This window comes from Balearica regulorum, chromosome 3 (assembly GCF_011004875.1).
Source record: "Balearica regulorum gibbericeps isolate bBalReg1 chromosome 3, bBalReg1.pri, whole genome shotgun sequence".
In the NCBI taxonomy this organism is placed as follows: Eukaryota; Metazoa; Chordata; class Aves; order Gruiformes; family Gruidae; genus Balearica; species Balearica regulorum.
Window position 1 is genome coordinate 828,279 of NC_046186.1, and position 21,427 is coordinate 849,705.

Genomic DNA, 21,427 nt, shown 5'->3' on the forward strand with positions numbered 1-21,427 from the left:
GTCCAAGGCTCTTCTCCATTAAGGACAGCACAGAGTGCACCCTTGAGTTTACAAACAGTACAAAACCAGGAGGAATGGCTGATGCACAGATACAGCCAGAGGGACCTTCACAGGCTGGAGAACCAGGCGACAGAACCTCATCTCAAGTTCACAGGGAAATGCCAGTCCAGCACCCAGGGAGGAACAAACCACCCCTTGTTGACCATGAGCCAGCAGCAAACCCTCGAGGCAGCGCTGGCACCCTGGGCTGCACAAGGCAGAACGCTGACAGCGGGTGGATGGAGGTGATCCTTCCCCTCTGCTCAGCACTGCTGAGATGGTATCTCAAGTGCTGCGTCCAGTTCTGGGCTCCCCAGTTTAAGACAGGCACAGACAGACTGGAGCAAGCCAGAAGAGGACAACAACAATCATTGTAAGGGACTGGAGCATCTTTTATATGTTGTTGCTTGGGTTTTTTGTTTGTTTGGGGGCTTTTTTTAATTATTATGACAGCAATCAAACACTGGAAAAGGTGGTAGTAGTAGAGTCTCTACTCTTGGACTGGACAAGGTCCTAGGAACCCTGCTTTCAGCAGAGTGGTTGGACTAGACAATCCCCAGAAGTCCCTTTCTACCTCAATTACTCTATAATCTACGGTCTATATTCTACAATATAGACCTTCCTCAAGTGATCCAAAGAAGCTGATTGAGTCAATAAAGGACTGAGGTTAAGTATCACTGCGTAACTTTACGTTCCCCATGCTCTCTGGCTGCTCAGGTTAAATCCACAGGAGGCATTTCCCAAGCCAAGCTGGGAACCACCTTCTACAGGCTACTGCAAGTGATAAACACCGCATGGCAAAGAACAGCAAACTCAGAGACGTTAATATGAAGTGAACGCCTTCTGTTGAGGAACTTCACTTAAAGATAGCTGGGAGAATATTTTGAGAGAAAAAACTCACAACAAACCAAGAATCACTCTACACTTTCTGTAAAAAAAAAAAAAAGTATTTTCCTTAGCCATCTGTTATTATCTATTGTCAAGACACTATTGTGAGAGATTAGTTTGATTAGACAATACAGGCATTCTTAACATGATAGAGCCTTCAGAAAGTTAGTGACCCACGTAACCTACCCAGCAAGAGGGGATCTCCAACTTTCACTTAGGATAACTGGAAACATGGGGAGAAGGAAGAGAAGGATGTAGAAGAATGTACAAGGGGAGAAATAGTCAAAAAGCTTAGCATTCTCATGGTGCCTTCATCTCAGAATACTGGGAACACTAGCAAATGATGTTGTAAGTCTAATAGAAAATAAAGTTATGGTCAGGAAGAAAAGTGCAAGTTTTACGGACTGTAGTCTGAATGGCTACCTCTAACTTTGCAGGTAAGGTATAACTGCAGAAAAAGGTCCTCAGATTCACTGTTCCTACGCCACAGAATAGGAACTTGCAGACGATGGAGTTTTCAGTGCGAGAAAATATCTACCGAGGAAAAATAAAACACCACCATTATCACAAAAGCATGAACAGGTCATTATCTAAAGGCTTTTGGATCACTGAAAACATTTTATCCCATGAATACTAAGCAGTTAGGAATGGTTTAAATATAAAATCACAAGAAGGGTCCAAGATTTGGGAAACACACCCAATATTTAAACTCAGTCTAGAAAAGCTCATCTGGAATAACAGCTTTTCTGGCAGAGCAGCCATGGCTGCTTCTAACAGCGAAAAGTGTGCACGAGAATTTAGAGATTTGTTCCCCAGAAACCTCAAAGCACACACCTCTCCCGTCCAACCTGAACCCCGACCAGACTCAAGGACACCCCAGAAACGAAGAGGTTGGCCAACCCACCCCTGAAAGTGGTCAGGGGGCTCCGAGTCTCCAGTCCCGTCTCTTCCAAAGGCACGCAGCCCCCCCATCGATAACTTTAGGCAGCACGTCAGCTCTGCAAGCATCCCAAATCAGGGTAACGAACATTTAAACCTGCATGAGCCACACCACCGCAGGACTGCTTCATGCACCAACACATGACTGGCACACCTTTATCCCTAGCTGCCTTCAAGGGGCACAGATGCCAACAGCCGCCCCGTGACATTAACCCAGAGCATTTGCTCCATGGCCATTTTGGTTCACTGTGGTTTTGCTAATTTTAGCTCACCCTGCACTGTAGGATCAAAGTTTCTTGTGTTGGACAACCACCACCACAGGTGAAACCGATAAAATAACTAGCTTTGGCTACACAGGACCAAGAATAATTTAACTATCCTGGTAACAGTTGTCATCTCATGCTCTTTAAGAAACTTGTTTAATACTAACTCCCAGTCTACTTAGATAAGCAAAGCAGTTTACACCTTCAGGTGCAGTAATAACTCTGTGATGCTTTACAAGTTGATCCAGAAGAACCAGGTATGAGGATTAAAGAGAATCTTAAAAAAATAGATACACCTTAAGTACCTTCTCCTCTCTCTTCTGCCCTTTTAATTCCTTATCAGATCTTCCACTTGAGTCCTTTTTTTTTTAGTTACTGTGTGTAAATAAATAAAACCTACTACTACTATCTGCCACAGAACTGAATTTGAGAGGCATTTTAAACATCAAGAGTCAGGATTTATAAACTGCCTTTGTACTACGCTCAGCATTAGCGAAGATGAATCCAACGATCAAACCAGCAAGTGCCAACACGGGGTACTGAAAAAGCCTCATTACTTGAGCCTAGCTATTAATACTGAAAAGTGTCAGTGTCCAATATAGGTGAAGCCGTATACTTGAGATGGCGTCGCTGATGCTCAAATTATGCTGCCTTAGGTGTTGAAATATTCAAGTTGGCTCATCGTTAACAAAAACCATTAACAGAGTTACCTATTTTACAGCACGCATTGCTTTGCACCCTGAAGCTGTCCTGGTTTCTGCAGAGGTTTCCAAGAACACAGGATCATCATCAGAGAAGGTATTTCTTAATTTCACATCTTGGAAGAAAGGCATCCTTCTTATCCTTACAGTACTCATGGTGTGAAAAATTTGTTCACACCACTGGCAATTAAGTGTAAAGCATTACAATTCGGAAGCAAGGTAGGCAGCTATATCAAGCAGACCCAGAAAAGTGAGACAGCCTACCACATGGGAACCAAGTCTCCGAGAAAACACGTGAAAAACCTCCGCTCTTGAAAGCAGCTCAGTTTTCCCACATTTCCCAGACATCGCTGATTTACAGGCATTGGGAAGAGAGGAAGATGGTGTCGTACCTCAAATCTACAGCAGAATAAGCAAAACTCTGTTTTACCCAGGCTCTTTACAGAACAAAAAAAGTAAGCTTGCAATTGCATCCAAACTGGTGAAGCAGATAGCTGACATGTTTAGGTTTTTAGCCAAGGGGAGAGAACTGAGGGGCAATTTAGGTGTACCAGGGACCGACCACAAGCAAGGGAATAACAGGAGTTGGGGCTCTTGCTGCTGTAAGAAATCCTTGTGATTACAGCATCCCTTTAAAACATAGAAGCAAATCTGGAACGTGTGATAAAAACAGGGGAACACCCAAGCAGAAGATGTTTCAAGGCAAGAGATAGTATAAAAGGAAAGCAAATTTGACAATAGAAATTATTTCAGGGTTCATATATCTCGTTACAGTTTTGCTGAACTCAAGCTCAAAGTCCATGTTCTGCTTCCAGGTTCCAGGTCAAGCTCTTGCAACATGATCCAGAGGAACCCTTCTGCTCGAAGTGCAAAGACTTGAGGATTCCCAACACAGAAAACTGCATTGCCAGCATCTCCCTGTATGACAAGGATTCGCCCACGAGCAAGTGTCCTCTTCACCTTAAAAGAAAACGTTTCTACTACGAATCTGAACTTGCTGCTCAAGTCAGCAGTGAGGACACCCAGGTCCCAACCAGCAGGACAGAGGAGGAGGAAGCATGAGGGCGAGGAGGAGGATGGGGTTGAAGTGCAGGCGAAGGGGGGGACATGCTGGGACTCATCTCCTTGCAGGTGGCCCAGCCCAGTTGGGAGCAGCCTCCACCTCGGGCACTGGACCTCAGAGGGGTGACCAGCAGTGATGGTAAGGCTGGCAACCCCAGCGTGGAGCTACAGGACAGAAACCATCAGAATCAATAATCACACAATAAAAGCTTACGAGAACCAGCGTGCTGATGTATCAGAGAGGTTTAAAAGTTAAAAACAACCCAACCTCAAAACATGATTATCCAGGGTTGGCTGCTTTGGGAGTAGCTTGGCATGCGTTTCCCAGCATTGTTAACCCCAAACCAAAACAATCTCATCTCTACATCAAAGCTTTCAACTTGTTTTCAGAGATCTTTTTAAATGAAATCAACTCCCTTCTGGCTCCAAGCCCCATTAACAGCAGTCTCCTCAAAGCTACAGCAATTCCCACGTGCTGCACGATAGCACACACTTGTGACCAGGAGACACAGACCGACCAAGAGGGATGACTGTCCGCACAATTTAATTTTTGATACCAGACATTGGTACAGCCAAGGTTTCGCTCTGAAAATACACCAAATGCTGACCCACACGTTACGGATGCAAACCAACCAGTGTTACCAATGCTACTTAAATAAACACAGTAAATAAGCGTCTTGGGCCACTGTATCTGCAAAATGTGGGACATTTATCTCCTCTGAACCGCACCCCAAGTCCCTCTAGTGAGTGGAAATCTTTGGTTACGCAGAGTTACATCTTCGGTTTAATAGAATTAAACCTGTTATGCTATCTCCTCATAGAATACTAGACAGACCAGATAATCTCCCCATTTTGGATTTTATTCCTTTCTCCAGTGCCTTGACAGAAGAGGAGGGAAAACACAGCAAGATAATGTTAAAGCATAAGAGTAAGACAAAAGGCTAGGATTATACTGATAGACCGATGGTTAACTGAAAACAGCTTAGGAAGAAAGCAATGAGAACCTCAACTCTTACACCTTTGTGTTTAGTCTACAGTTCTCAATAAGAGCAAGGGTGTCAACTTGGAGATGTAGTCAGAAGCTGAAGACGCAGGCTTAGCTGAGGAGGGATTTCCACATACACTATTTCATCTAGATTCTTCCTAAAAAAGATGCAGACTAAGTTTATGGTTCCTTACATTCTACATTTTCCTACAGCTTCTGACTAGGAAAAGTAAAATTGCTCTTCTATTAGAGCTTATAAAGACACTGCAGTGAAGCCCCTTATGCCAGCAAGGGATGGGAATGAACTCAGCCCACCACTGCTCTTCCCCTTCCCAGCTTCACCCACTGAAGTCCGACTGCTCCATGGGAACAAAGCTCTGGCTAGAGGGGGTTTCCACCATCAGGTGGACACTAAACCTGCTCTTCTGACGTTTCAATACACCACGTAACGGTACAAACAGGACCAAGCTGTTGGGAATCAGACACTTCCTTCCAGTGAAACACCAGCATACATCACTTGATTGTCTATCCCCGAGCATTACTGCTAATAGGTGCTGCTCAACCGTTTATCCCCAGGATGCCTCTCAGAAGAAAGCCCACCACCAAAACACCTATCTGCTTCCAAGACTCAGTGTAAGCAAGCCTGAGTGACTCAAAGCCAACCCACAGAGCATGGCCTTTCTCTTCCTGAAGCAGGACTAGTGGGGAGGGAAGGACAGAAGTAGTACTTTGACTTTTAAGAATTGAGAGAAATTGTTCTAACTGAATTCAAAAAACAATTCAGCCATGATGAAGTTACCAGCTTGTTACAACTCACACGGTTCAACAGACTATATTACCCTGAGCATCTTCTACCCTGCTGCATTCTTCTCCCTTCCCCACTCTGTGGCTGTCACCCTGGGGATGCCCGAAGCTTTTTGACTTGTTTTCAGCCCAATACTGGCTTCCACAGTCGAAGTGCAGGTCTTAAGTCTCCTGCACGCAGTCGGGAGCTGATCAGAGAGACGGTGCTCCTGCTGCGTCAAGCTTGTCAAACACCCAAGCGAAGATTAAGTGCCCTCACAGCACGAGGAGCTTCTCTTGTTCCCTGGCACACATGACAATTTGTGGCTTACTTCATGCCATACGTGCAGATGCAGACAACGCATTATCATTTGATTTTCATCCTACCGGTGTGCCTGATGGGAGTCAATGGGCAGAAAATACACCCCACGTAAATCCATCTCGCCTCTTATCTGCATAAGGGAAAGCTCAACAGAATCAGAGAGTACCTTAGGAATGTCTGCGTGAGAAGTCTTCTGTCTTACCACGCATCAGCCAATGTTTAGGCCTATCTCATCTGCAGGCAGTTCTGCCAAGCAGCCCCATTCCCATATCAATACTCTTTTATTATTAGTATTTCCAACAGTTAAGTGAAAGTTTCTTAAAAAAAAAAAAGTATGTGTACCACTCCACCTAAATTGTCAGTGCTCTGGTGAAGTGCTGCAGCACCACTGCTTCACCATCAAGGCACGGGGAACTTGCCAGAGGTCAAGATTCCTGATGCCAACTGCCCAGTCACTCCTCTCTAAAACCACCGGATTGTAATTAGGCTAACCCTGATGCAGAAGCAATCGAGGATTTCTAATTACCTGTTACTTGTTTCACATTGCAGGACCCTAAATTTTACTGAGAATAAAGCTGTACCATCTGGGAATCTACTAGCAGGAAGAGCAGGGCTGAAAAAGCAATTCTGGCAAAGCCGCTTCCATCTCACCCGTCAGCAGCTTTCCCGCTTGCCTCGCCTAGCTATTGGTGGCCCTCCCAAGTTGGAAGAATAGGATTGTCTCAGTTCAGCTCAGCTTTCAACACTCTTACGGATAGGGAATTTCTACAGTTCTCATTATGGTCTGGTATTTTACTGACAGAACACAACCATTACCTTCCAGGAGCACTAACAGCATCCATATTGAGGTTTGTAGAAGCAGCACACGACCATCTCCTCCACCCCAGAAGTGCCACGCTACCAAGTTACCTGCTTAGCTCCATCACATCACTATCTTTCCACCTTTAAATACCAAAATGAAAAAAAGCTAATAGAGCACTAAAATATACTGTTAGAACCCACAAGCTGGGAACAAGGCTTTGCACGCTTCCACTGCTGCATCCTTTCCAGCAAACTGCATCGGGAACAAGCTCCTCCCAGTTAGTTTCAGCACCAGGTCTTGAAGAAATTTAGCAATTGCTGAACAAAACCAACCGTTTAGTGCTGACTACTAGGCAAAGGAGATGACTGTTATGAGAGGGAACCCACTCCATGAATCGTATGATATTAATCAACATCCTCATTCCTCCGTACCAAGGGTCAAGGCCAGTTAATAGCTTCAGAGCACTCGCAGGGTGCCAAATTAGCATGCACCTCACTAAAATGCAGTTACACCGCAGGCAAGCAGCTCCTTAGAAGGCTGCAATGAATCATTCATGACCGCAGAGCTGAAACCCTTGTTAAGGGAATTAAAAAAAGGACATCCCCTCCCCCAGACCTGCCCAGCACAAACGACTCTCACTGGGTGATACCGTGAGGTTCTGGGGTAGCTCGTCCTTTCCCAGAAGGGTTGGCCCCACTTTTCAGTTTAAGAAAGCTCTACGTGATCAGAGTAAGTTCTGCCCATGTAACTGTGACAGTATATCATGCCAGTGTTCAAAGTTACAAGGATAAAAGCCTCATGGAAACTTGTGCGTGAAGTGGCTGGGGTTTTTTTTCTTTTTTGTTTGAGTTTTTTGGTTGGTTTTTGCTTTGTTTTGTTACAGCAAGTTGACCACCAAGGTTTAAGCAAGAGATTCTCCAAGACTGGATACTAAAAAGCACCTTAGTCCATGAACGTTTTCACCAAGCTTTGGTAAAAATGCATTTTGGAATTCTTGCTATTGATTATTCCCTTATATAAAGGGGGAATTAAAATTGGGCAACCTAATGCTGTAAACATTGCTTACACTTGGGCTCCTCCCTGGAAATAGAATTTAAACTTCATAAAAGCCACGAATCCACAGCAACTTGAAGAGTCATTAGCCCAATCCCCTGCCCACTCTGGAGGGCCAGGCAGCAATACCTGCTCATTGGGTTACATCTCAACCTCTCACCTCCTGGCCATTCCTTTCCAGGAGGAGAATTCCAGCTGCAGCTACCGAAGCCAGCAACAGCTGCAAACTTCCTTACACACTCCTTCAGCAAGAAATAATCTTTATGCAATGCAAACCTTTTACAGAGAAGTGGGTCAGCTATAAAAAAAAAAACCAAACACCAAAGTGTATGTGAAATTCCTTTTCAGAACAGAGTGCTGGGCAGAGGCAGCATGCAAAATACCGTTTCACTCTGGCAGTAACGAGAGGAGCAACGAGGGGGACTGAAGGACTTGACCTAGATTGCAGTATCTTTTCTACTCATCCAATTAGCCAAATACTATTCAAGGTTTTAACCAGAAATGAGGTCAAGAAGGAATGGACAATTCCACGGTATTAGAAACCAAGTGCCATTAAACGCCAGTGCATGTTATCATTTTATGTAGCATTTAAGACTGTAGAATGTCACATCATTTTAAAATGTGTTTGAACACAAGAGGTGAGATCCAAGAGTTACGTTTCAACCCGAGGTCCTGGTTCAGCAACTGCACAACTCAAGCTCATGAAAGGTGGAGAGGGACTGGTGCCAAGGGCAGGGAGGGACAGGCCAAGGGGAATGGCCTGAAGCTGCAGGAGGGGAGATGGAGATGGGATGGGAGGCAGCAATCCTTCCCTGGGAGGGTGCTGAGGCCCTGGCCCAGGGTGCCCAGAGAAGCTGTGGCTGCCCCTGGCTCCCTGGCAGTGGTCAAGGCCAGGTTGGATGGGGCTTTGGGCAACCTGGGCTAGTGGAGGGTGTCCCTGCCCACGGCAGGGGTGGCACTGGATGGGCTAGGAGGTCCCTGCCCACCCAAACCCGTCAGGGATTCCATGATTCAACATGAACTTGGAGGAGGACAAGGGAGGACACCAGGCTACGCTACCATGGCAGCTCCACTGAAGCTCGCTGCTTGTTTCTGCCAAGATACACCACTGGAGAGGTGAGGCAGACCAGGGACACACATCTAAAGCTGTACACCTCTGGTCAGCAGAGATGGGAACCTGGCTCCAAAATTGTCCATATTTGTGAACGTTTCAAGGACCCAGCCGAGTGGAACCAAGTGCTGCTTCACATAAACCACTTCTGGATTTGTGAAAAACTCATCCAAGGAAAGACAACATGACCATGCTGCAGACTACCCCGTGCTCCCACCAGAGTCCCAAAGACCACCAAGATGCTTGGCAAGCTCAGCTTTAAAGGGAGAAAGAATGGCTTGAAGGAAGCTCGATGGGATTATATCAACCTCAAACGCTGGCAGAAGTTTCATGTCTAGAATGGGCAAAACCCCAAAGTGACCATCCCTACAAAACAATTCAAAGCTTCTGGACTTGGAGCTTACATCCTTGAATTCAGAAAACTGCAAACAAAGTGGAATAGCACCTCTGAGGTGAGGGCTTGAGCACAGCATGCCTTCAGCAACGACGTGTGGACAAGATGGGAGAGGGGCAGAAGTCTATCGGTGGGGACTAACAGAACAGCCTTTTCAAAAAAACCTACACCACCAAACCGCTTCACGTTATCTCTCAAGGTTTGAGAGGGCTGAGGAGTTTGACAGTAGTAATCTAAAAGTGATATGAGAAGGTCACAATTAGCAAGAGACAATTATTAAGCAGGACTTGCTGAACTGCTCCTGGCTGTACATTTTGGCTTCCCCAAACAGCATAAGAGTTCGAAATGTGGATGCAAAATACTACAAAGTTATCATCTTTGCACATACATGCTTCTGCAAATATAAGTGGTCTTAAGCTCCCAGTAAATATTTGTGGAAACAAAATGAACATTTGGGTTAAAGCCCTGTAATAGTGCCTGCATTTAGTTGGTGAAAGGAGAGCATGGGACAGGCAGCAAGGCAGTGCCCAACAAGAAAATAAATGGCAATGCAATTAGAGAGCAAACACCAAAGAGGTCAGAGTCCCAGAATCTGTGCCTAGCAGCCCAACGAGGAAGTCTCAAAAATAAACAGTGCTCATCCAGCCACCCTGCACGGGGCAAAGAGCTGAACTGAAGCCAGCTCTTGAATCAGGCAGAGTTTCCAGTATTTGTACATGAAAGCTTGGGCATGTTAAAACCAACATGACCAGCTACTAAACTTAGACAAGTTATTGTACTTAACTTCCTGCCATGAAACCTGGTTTGTCTCAAGTGACTGAATGTCCTATTAAAACACCAAACTTCTGTGAGCTGAGTGTCCACGCCGATGCTGAAGTATGGTCCTGCACCTTGGGCACATCTCCCTTCCCCCAGGCTGCAGACCACGTGTGCTGGCAAAGTGGGAAACGAGATCAGGGATCTTAGCCAAGCTAAAAATAATTTTACCTTTAACAAGAAAAACCCCACACAGAATGGTTTTACGATGGAGTTTGCCAAGCAGCTTCACACACTCATGTGGCACTAGAAAAGGCCAGTGCAAGGGCAGAGCTGACACACGTCTCCCCAGCTGGAGCAGTCTGTGAACCAGCCTTTGACTTGTAAATATCCCACCCGGGTGCAGGCAGGAGGTAACTGCATCTCCTGTGGGTGCCAGCCTGGGAGCCTGCCCGGGTTCATCCTACCACGGCACGGAGACTCCAAAAAGGAAAGAAAGAAACACACATCCGTGACAGCACGTGGTACAGACAAAGCCATCAACTTGCACGGTGTAGCTGATGGCTTCGTTAACCTTTACTTAGAATACCACCCTTCTTTTTAGGTTCTAATATTTGACACAGTCAAGTTTGCATGCAAAATCACCATTCAATATCTCAGGCAGACATTTGCAGGCTGTTTTTCAAAGGCAAGGAGCTTGCTACGAGCCAAAGCCACTGCAGCTATTTTTACCCTGCGCATTAGATGTTGGGTGCCTGTGCTCTGATGCATGGAGTCAACGAGTTCACGTTGTCAAGGATGGTCTGGAAAAATCAACGTGATTTGCACTCCTGGCTTCCAGAGGTGAGATAGCAAGCCTTTTAGCAACAGCACCAACAAGACATCACAGATTGTTCCTGCTGGACAGGTATTTACAAAATCTCCAACTGAAAAGTGTCCTTAGCCATGAACATCATTACACTAACAACACTTCAGGTTGTTTAAATGCACCAGCTTAACTGAAGTCACCAGAACATCCACCAATTGAGTAATACTTATTACCAAGCATGAGAAAGAACTTATTTAAAACTCCACCTTGTTCTAATAGTTATCTAGAAGAAGAGTGTTTCAAAAAGAAATGAGATAATTACCAGAAGAATATCAACTTCAACTTCTAAAATTTGTCCTTCAATAATTAGAGCCAGCATAGGATTATCAACCTTCTGTTCCTGTAGTAAAACAGTTACTACCTTTTATGTTCCTTTACCCTCGCTGGAAAAAAGGGATCTTCCAATTTCAGCTTTCACATAGTCAGAAAGCTGGAGCAGAGACACCGTGGGAAATTCGTTGCCTACTGACCTGAAGTGAGAACTAACGCTCTGGACCTTCACTTGAATTTGAAGTTGACAAAGCTATTCATCTAACTAATCTTCTCTTCTGAAGAGAAGTCTCTCAGAACAGAAGCTCCTACAGCTCCTCACAATCTCATTCGAATGCAGTTTGATAGACCTTGAAATGCAAAAGTCTCTTGTTAGTGTAAGAGAGTCGTCGAGTGCTGGCAAGAAATCCACGCTGCCTGGCAGAAAGCGGCAGCAGCTGCTCTGAAGTCAGCGTTCAGGCATGTCTGTCTTACCCCAAAACCACGACTCCGTACCTTCCCACCTGGCCGCGAGACGGAAAGGTTGCTGAACTACATTCAGTCTTTTGGTTTGATTTAAACGCTGCAACCAAGGCGTTGCATTTCATTTCATCCATTTTGCCGCTGGTAGAGAGGGGAAGCGGCAGAAATGCTTTTCACCAAATCCTACGTGCCAGCACTGTCAGGCACTCTTTGAAACAGGTCAGAGGTTTAAATACAGCTTAAAAAAGGGGTACAGCAGGTAGGAGCAAACTTCTGAACCTGTCAGCACAGGAGGTGGCTTCTTCCCCATTCTGTAACTCCCAGTTCCAACAAGCCATGAACATAATGTTTGTCTACGTCACTAGACAGAGCTTCCCAATAAGCGATGCATTTTATACCAAGAAAATGCCCCTCTCCCACCTTTCCCTTCTTCCGTATTCCCGTACGAGTAGCATATAAACACCGACGCTCTCCACGTGTGCTGGCACAAGACAAGTCTTTCACAATCTTAACTCCCCACCACTGCTTGGTACAGAACCAGTAGACTACCCAGAACCCCACATTTCCTTTTCAGATCTACTTGTGTTTTAGGGCAGCATCAGCACAAAACCAGACAACTATGAGGATTATTTAGACCACAAGGCTCCGTGATACTCCTCCAGGAGGGGGAAAAAAAAAAAGCATATACAAGAGGTTTCTCGGTGAAAGGATCAGAGGGATAAGCAGATTTCATGCAAGACATCAATATCTCGCAAAGGCCAAAGGGTGGGAAGCCCGCAGGGACCGAAGGCAGGCAGAGGTACAGAAGGCAAGGGGCCATCGCCCACCTCCACGCAGAAGTAGCAGAAGACCGTAAGGTTGCTGCAGCTCCAGCTTTTGAAACACAAAATGAGAAGATAAAGTAGTAGTCAGGGCTAACCAGAGCCATCGGTTCAAGTAGCCATGGAAGACACAAGTGGATAATTTGTACCAGGCTGGCTCTTTGGGAGGATATTGTTTTTCCACATTCCTTCCCCTAGAGCAGAGGAAACCCTAACACTCATTCTTTCCTTTAAGACTGGAAAGCATTTAGCTATATACAGCTCCAGAGGAAACATTAGGTCAAAGACGGGAAGCCTCAGCAGCCTGAAACATCAAAATAAAAGGCATTCAAAGTATGTTAGCTGCTCGGTTAAGGAAAGTGCACTATCTGTAGTGAACCATGTAAATAACTCCAGTAACAAGCTAGTTCTAAGTGCTCATCTACAACTCGAAAGCTTTGTCAGAAAAAAAAAAAACCACAAACATTTTTTCTCAGGATTTATATTTGCACAGCGAAGAGCTGAAAGGCTCCAGCAGAAGTAAGGTAAGGTAACCCCCGGCAAACACTTTCAGCTTAAGGAAAGTAAAGAAAAACAGCATTTTAAGCATGTTTCAAGTGGCACTCCAAGATTTAAGACAGCCACTGATAACAACCAGGGCTCTACGCGTGCCTTGCCTCGTGGTTTTCAGACTGTTAACTCGCTGTACGTCCCAAAGCAAGAAGGTCAATGCCAACATGCAGGTGGTTTTTTCACTTCAGCTGCCTGTCCAAAACAGATATTTAGTGGAAGAAAAAACCATCCAAGTTCAGACATAACTGAAAATCTTCCTGATTAAGGATAAACCCGTTATCACAATGACACCGCTGATGGGAGACAATTTTCTTTGCGATTTTCTGAACAACTCTGATGTTCAGCCTTCCAACAAGAACAGAGATCTGCAAGTTCCGATGGAAACAGCTACACGGAGGTGAGCAAAGAGACCCCAAAGACCTTGTAGCTGCCTTGTCAAGATTCTACATGAGAAAGAAGCAGACTAAGTGATGGTGTGTGTTAATACTTTAAAACAGAGATTACCTAGCTCTGCAAGACTTTAATCTTGGTTGAAACCTTTAAATCTTTCTATCCTAATGGCAGGTTCACACAACCCACACCAAAACAGTTTCATTTTTTCCTGCCCACTGGCTGCCGAAAGATAATTTAAGTGATGTTATGACAGTACCACGAGACATACACTGACTTTTTCACAGCAGTAACAATGGGATCTAACCTTCGATGGGAGTTAAGCAGAGCTGACTTAATCCTGGCTGATATACCGACAGGCACACATGGGAGAGGGCAAATATTGCCATGGAAATTAAATGGCACAAAGCGCATAAGAAGTTATTTGTTGACCCTCTGCCATCAGAAGAGCCATGTCCACCTAACAAAGATAAAGTGAACTTTGAATTCAGTATTTCCACAAGTACACTGATATTTAATAAGACCGTATAGGAGAAAGCAGAACTAGGTTTACACTGCACACACTTGGAAAGCAGGACTGCCACAGGAGCCCCTCTCAACACTCACTCATTCCCATGGTGTGTTGGTAAGAAGGAAAAAATGCTGAAGACAGATGCAAGTTAAACACTCCGAACCAAAGAGGACATAATAGAGACAGACCGTGGTGCCTTTCCAGGTACTGGCACCACACACCAAGTGCTCAGCTGGAGCTGACCCTGGATGAATCCTGCCTGAAAGCCCGTGGGCTCACAAGATGATAGTGATCGGCCATTTTCAACCCTTCACCATGAATTATTTCTGCAGAAGTTACAAGACAGAGCTGTGGTGATGCCCAAACCCAGGCATGCAGCTCAAGAATCACAGGCTCTAGAGCTGATGTCCCAGGTAACATCTATGGGCTTTGCTCTGCTGTATGGGGACACCGTATACCGCCGGATGGACACCGTATACCGCCGGACGGACACAGCACAAGCCCCACTCACGCTCCCAGCTACAGAGCACACAGACTCCATCCATCTGAAGCGTGATCTGCAAGGTTTGCTAGAAACCTCATGTATAAAACTCTCTCTAATGAAGAGGCAACTGTTCTCCTCCAGTATGATTCTGCTGAAGCACCCACCGCCTGCCGCAGGGAAAGAGGATCGGTGTAGTCAGTGCTCTGCGAGTATTACCGACCATTTACTTGCTAAAGTCTTTTTAGATTGCACAAGGTACCGCTGCCAGGAACAGCCTACCGCAGCTTTTCAGCGGCCACAAATCTCCCAATGCTCGGTTCGTGCACTGCGGCCAGAAAGCACAGGGGAAAAGAAGAGTAAATGGGTTTTGTTGATCTCGGGGGATGATGTATTGGGACAGAGTAGACTGAGCTCAGAAAAAGCTTCCGACCAGCAAAACTGCAAGTCATAAGAGATAATGTTTATTGCTGTGTCTTCCAAGAGGTTTAAGAGCAAATGCAAATTTCTCCACATGGAAAGTGGGGAAGAAAGAACTCTTCCCAGCAGAACACAAATTGCATGACTTGTCAGAAAAAGAATAGGGACATTTTTACAAAGTGATCTTATCAAACCGATTTTGAATTCAGAATCCAGTAAAACACGAGTAAGTGCACCCAGCAGAAGCAGTGCAGTTATTAAAAGGAAAGACAGTGTCTAATATCTATAAAGCCACTGAAAACAGTTTTAGGAGAACATACAGTTACCAGCAGTGGCATCGCAGTATTTTGTGGTCTTAAAAATAAAGTTTTAGTCTGCTCCAAAGAGAGAAGTTCAGGAGTTCAGTTCCTGCCGCGCAGTTGCATCACTGTGATGCCATCAGCAGGGCTTCCTGGCTGGAAGTAACCAGCAGTCACGTCGGTTTGGCCTCGGGTGAACAGAAACGCATTTAAGCAAGGATTCCTTTGGATGTTCTCATATGGAACTACTGCAGGACCACATACAATAAAAATATCGTCCATACACAAGGCCAAGTTTCTGCTCACGTCCTAGCATTACCAACAGCGCTGCCCTTAGCTTAACTTACGCTCTCAGGTTCTTTCAGTTAAATTTACCCGAAGATAAAAGCATACTGAACCCACCAGAGAACCAGCACACAGAGTCTAATCCTGGTGCGACTTTTTTTTTTTTAATACTTCAGTAAGAAAAACTCTTGGAGTTTCAACAAAAAACTCATGTAAGTACATAACCTAGCTGGCTGAATAATTCCATGCACACTTCCTGAAGTTGCAGCGTCTATAGGTATATACTTGGTTTTAACCAGACAAATAAATTCACATTAATTTGAGAAGAACCAGGAAGTTCACCATGCACATTTATAGTCACACCATACACTTCTTTAGAAAAGTCAACACTTAGCTATTACAAAATTAAATGCCATTTCAATATCTAAAAGATACCCAGCTCCTAAACAAGTGTCTTAACAGGGCTGTCATTTCCCCTATAAGGGGATACGATCAAGTCACAGCCACCGCGTAAGCTTTTAAACACGTTACACCATGGCTACAACAGACAACACAGAAATACTTCTGCAGGAGAACAGCAATCCAAACCACGCTTAGTGACACAGGACATAACACTTTCCTGGTTTGTTCTAAAAGCAGAGGAAGGACAATACACTTGACCGTGTCACCGAGCCCTGAAGAGCGATGCATTAGGGTTCTAGCCATTACAACAGGAATCACCTTTGGTACGCGTCCGAACACCACCACAGAGCATCAGCTAAGTATCAGCCTCAGCTCCAAAACTCGAGGACCACCACGAACAAGCCGTGGCCAGTGGACCTCTGCACGGCTGTCCAGCATGGGCCCTATCACCTGCTTGCCCAGCCTGCGTCTCGCCAGCCTGCTCATAAGGATACAATGGGAAAACCACACCAAAAGCCACATTAAAGGCAAGGTACGCACCACCCACTGCTCCGGTCCTCCTCCACAGAGCCGGCCGTCTCATCACCTTGCTCAGCAACAGCTTCCCTTCTGCAAATGAACACTGGCTGTTCCCCAAAAAACCCCATTTTCTTCCACTTGCACAAGAAAGCAGCTTCCAGGAGTGTTTGTTCCACGCCCTCCCAAGGACCCAAAGAAGGATGACCAGGCCTATTTCCCCACATCCTCCTCACCCTTTCAAAGATATGTGACATTTTCCCTCTTCCACTCACAGGAGCTTTCCCCAGTCACCACAGCCCCTTAAGGACAACACAGAATCAACTTGCAATTGTGTTGTGCAGAAACAACTGCAATTGTTCAGCAGACCAGGAAAATCTTTTATTTACACAGCAAAGCAGGAAGCCATTCTAATGGCCTGAAGTTGAACTAAATACTTAGGCACCAATCCACACGGGGCCACAGCAGATCTTGATGGACCTTCTTTGTGGCTATCTAGCATTCCAACGTCCCAGGAGGTTGCTTTCCCATTCTCCATGACACTTGGGACTCCCAGAATAAGAGGAGTTTCCAGGTATTTAGTAACCTGCAACATATTTCCACAAGCCCATGCAAGCCTTCAGCACCCACGAGTTCCTGCAGAAGCAAGTTCCACAGCTTACATCTCCTCCCGCGCTCTCCAAATATGAGGCTGGCTTGCCACCCCTTGCCTTCTGCACTGAAGCAGAGTGAACGCTGCCTCATTGAAGGCTTTTTCTTTAAAAAAAAAAAAAAAACCAAAAATTGTATAATCCTACTGCCACAGCTATCAAGTGATAAGCTCAAATGCTTAGTCCTCCAAATTTTCATCTCTACTGAACTCCACAACAGCAATACTGCTCTACTTTCATGTAAAGCAGAGTTTTGTAGAGTATGCAGAACCTAAGTGATAGGTATGATTAGCCAACGTCTCACGTTTTATTTGAAAGGCTACTCAATAACAGTGAAAGTTTTTTCAGTATGTCCTACTGAAGCTGCCTCATTCAGACACAAATTCAGATCAGACCTCTGAGAAGATCCCACAGCTGGTTACAGCAGAGATGTTTTAGAGACACAGGAAGAATTAGACCAAACGTCTTGGCTGTTCTTGGCCCTCTGTTGTTACTCCTCCATACAGTTGAAGCTAACCACATAAGCAGAGAACCCAACAATCACAGAAAAAAACAGACAGATCAAGCATCTGCTTCTGGTGTGTTTTAAGGTGTGTTTTCTGGTGTGTTGCACTGTAGGCAACAGATGCCTATGCAGAATTGAACCAAAAAGCCACAGGATGATCTTCGTCCAGCACTGGCATATTCAGGCCATAACACCCACCAGTCACGTCCACATTATTATAGTTTTAACTGCTCAGGAGAACACTCACGACGCCAGTCTCTGCTTCCTGGGCTTCAGCTCACCTTCCAGAGCAGCTAGTGGAGAAGACAATGGATTCCCTCTGGGCCAAGCCAGAGGAGCACCTTTTGGTTCAGAGCACATCCAGTATGCCACAGGCAGCAGCAACAGTTCAGCCCCGTTGGTCAGACCAGAGCTACCTCGACGCAAAACCCTGCAGCAGACACAGGACCGATATCAACTCCTCACCACCGATTTCCCTCCGCAGGGTGATTTTATCACTCCGTGCCACTTGCTGATGCGAACGGTGCACAAACACGCAGACTTTGAACCAGAGGTTTTAAACAGTTAAGTATTTGAATTTCCCTCTTTTTGTAGAAAAAGCTTGCATGAAACCAGAATCCGAGTGCATTTTAGTAAGAGACTATTCTTCCATTTCTTTAGGACACTAGACAATGTGCTGGTTGCTACACAATGGTTAGGTTCATTTAAACCATCTTCTGCAGATGCTGCAAAGACCATATCCGGGAAACAACTGGCTTTTGTTCTCAAGCATTCTCACTTGGAAAAGCCTTGCACAAAAAATGCTCAAGACATGCTTGCACATCTACATTTCTCAGCTGATCTGAAAGGAGACCACAACTTTTGCAGAAAAGCCATTTCAATGCTCTTGCAGCTTTAGAGACGAGCTCACTCAAGGAAGTCTGCACAGTGACTTCAAATCCTGCCGTGCTACAATAAAGTTAATGAGAGACCAAGCAAAAGCGCATCTGAGCTCCCCATTAAAATATCTAAACTACATTTATTGTTTTAAATAAGAACAGAAGTAAAGACATTGAAGATCCTTCACTACCGTTGAAGTTTCCTACGGGAGCACAGAACGAGGTGAAGAGCTGCCCAAACCCCCGAGCCTGCCGTGCGAGGCACTCGCGGGCAGGGCTGTGTCGCTCTGCAGCTGGCGGGGATTCCCCGGGGGCCTGGCACCGCTGCTCTCCGTGCCGCTCTCCGTTTCCTCTTTCGTGCTGCGCTGGGCGCTCCCACACCTGCCACCACCCTGCTCTGCAGGAGGGAAATGACACTCCAGGATTTTACCGAGCGCATGGACGTGCTGGGACAGACGGACTCCGCTACCCTCACACCGAGAGCCAGCCCCCTCGGGTATCTTCTAAACAAAGCTGTACTACTACTAGTAACATTAACCACCCCCTCGCACAGCGTTGCATCGTCAACCCCGCAGATCAGCTACAAAGCTGGCAAACCCATCTCCAGCCAGAGCAAGCACAACTCCTCATCCAAAGCAGCAGGTACACGTGCGTGTAATAACTCACAGGGATTTCGACGCCTTTAAGAGGTTAAAGTTCCTATCAGGAACACAGGCTGTGACTTGGAAATTAGTTTTTTTAAATGGCAGGCAAATAACTGGATTATTGTGACTGGAGGAAGGACAGATTCTCTAGTCTGGCAGTTTGCTACAGCAGTTAAAGTGGATTACCCTTCCACCTCATCCTTTCCAAATTCTATTTCCATATCAGAACCAATTCTTTAGCCTCCATTTGTCTCTTACAGATTCCCAGGATGAGTTTAAAGCAACTTTAAGTTCACTATTAGTTCTGGCATCCAGAAGAGCAGATATCAAAGAATACAATCCACGCTGGGCCAAAACGGAGTTCACATTTGCAGAGCAACTGCTGACTTTACTGTAAAGTCCTTAAAAAAACAACACCTTGAAAAAACGCAGGAAAAATACATCCAAGTGCTGTGGTCGATAAAAGACACGTATGAGTAAGTAGCGAAGAAAAATGCAGTTCTCTACTAACATGTGACAAAGCTGGTGCCAACTTTTGTTCAGTCTTGTGCAGCCACGAGTCTATTTCTCTAGAAACACTGCCAAGGTATTTTCCTGGCTAGCAGAATCGTAGATAACGTCACGTGGCAGAAGGACACCGTAGAGTGGCTCGGTCACCAGAGCAGTGGCTACCAACCGCACTACGCCTGTCCCGCAGCGGTCTCTGCGAAAGCATTTACCTGACAGACCAACCTTAGCCACCGCTTCTCGTCCTCAGTGGAACAGGTCTTGTACCTACACACAGACTGAGAACAGGGAATGAACCTGTGGTAATACCTAGGGGATGAAAAAAGAAAAACCACCACCAAAAAACTAATACACAGCAACAAACAACCCCCTCAAAAAAAAAATTAATAGGAAGCATCACCAGCTTCAACTATCAGCTCATTTCACAAGCTCTAATTAATCATTGAACCTTCTACAGTGCTACCTCATTCAACACCTTGCTGAAAAGTCAGTTCTCAGCTTCACCAGGAAGGGCTTGCTGCGCTTCAAATCATCCTCCAGACTTTTTCCGATGCAGCGATCAGAGCTCTGAAGGACTGGTGAAACGAAGAAATCCATCTCACGCATCACCCGGTACTACTCTCCTCTCAAAAACCAATCTGCAAGCACACACAATTCAGCTCTGCCAACCCAGACACTGAAAAGCTGTAGCTGGGCACCTGAAACACGCAGTAGTAAAAAATAACAGCATCGTCTGCCAGGCTGATCAGCCCCTCAAAGTGATGTTTTACAGAATCCTCTGGATTTCTGTGTAGTTTTGCAGCAGCCTTGGAACCTCTGCAGATTTTCAAGTTTCAGCAAATGGACTCAGGCGCTTGGAGACAAGCGGGCAACTTCTACAATTTGGATCCTTCCACCTGCTCTTCGCATACATCTTTTAACAGAAAGCAGGGAAAACCGGCACTCCTCAGGCACCTTACGTCATCACCCCCCAGGAAATTGCACCTTAGTGAAAAGGACAGTCCTAATAAGTGGCATGCTTTTGCAAGTTGACTTTATTTCCCTAACAAAGCAGCTTTCTACTGGATTTTGCCTTTTGACCTCACTACATTATCTTCTGTTTGACAAAGCAGATGGGCCTGCGGAACACCAGATCAGATCGTTTGTTTTGTGCTATCAGGTTCAGAGATGGCAAGTCTTTTCATTTTAATTCTTCAGTCGACAAGTGATGCAAACGAACCCCTGCAGCAAGAGAGAAACCAGGTTCACATCACAAGAGCTGCACAGTAACTGCCAGCATCGCGACAGGACTCATACTTGGACATCTACGCCTTCAGAGATGTCCACTGCAACACATTTAGGCTCCATCTGCTTTCCCAAGGGCATCCTCGCACTGGATTCCCACCCTCCAAAGCCAAAGCAATCAGTTTGACCCAGCAGGAAACCAGCACGCAGGAAAAGACACGGCTGCAGCAGCTCCCCCTCACCAACAGGTAGCAGAAAAGGCTGCGTTTTGCGTTCCCAGATGACCCCTGATGATTTGTAGAGCCCATCTCCAGCAAGAGCGCTCAGCCCACACGCACGCAGCCCCTACGCCTCGGTACTCAGAGGCTGTAGAGCAGAAAGCTGTGTTGTCAGGTCACACACAGGGACTTCCCATGAAAAACAAACACCAAATTTCTTCAAACTTGGCACACGGCAGCGTACGCTTTCCTCCACGCAAACAAAGCACAAAGACAGCCTGTTCGTGGCTTCTGTCCAGCAACGGGGCTTCTGGCCTGGATCTAAGCAGGTCACTTAACGCACCACAACAGCCCGCTCGCTGCCGTACCCCGTCACGCAGCGGACGGCAGCAGGAAGATGCACGGAGCCTTCGGCTCTGGTCCCTC

At 45.8% G+C, this 21,427-nt stretch overlaps 1 protein-coding gene across 2 annotated transcripts in view; it reads right to left on the reverse strand.

Moving 5' to 3' along the window:
- Positions 1-21,427, reverse strand: part of ASXL2 (ASXL transcriptional regulator 2) — a 122,614-nt gene that overhangs the window by 97,597 nt on the left and 3,590 nt on the right. The gene's annotated exons all lie outside the window — the stretch shown is intronic.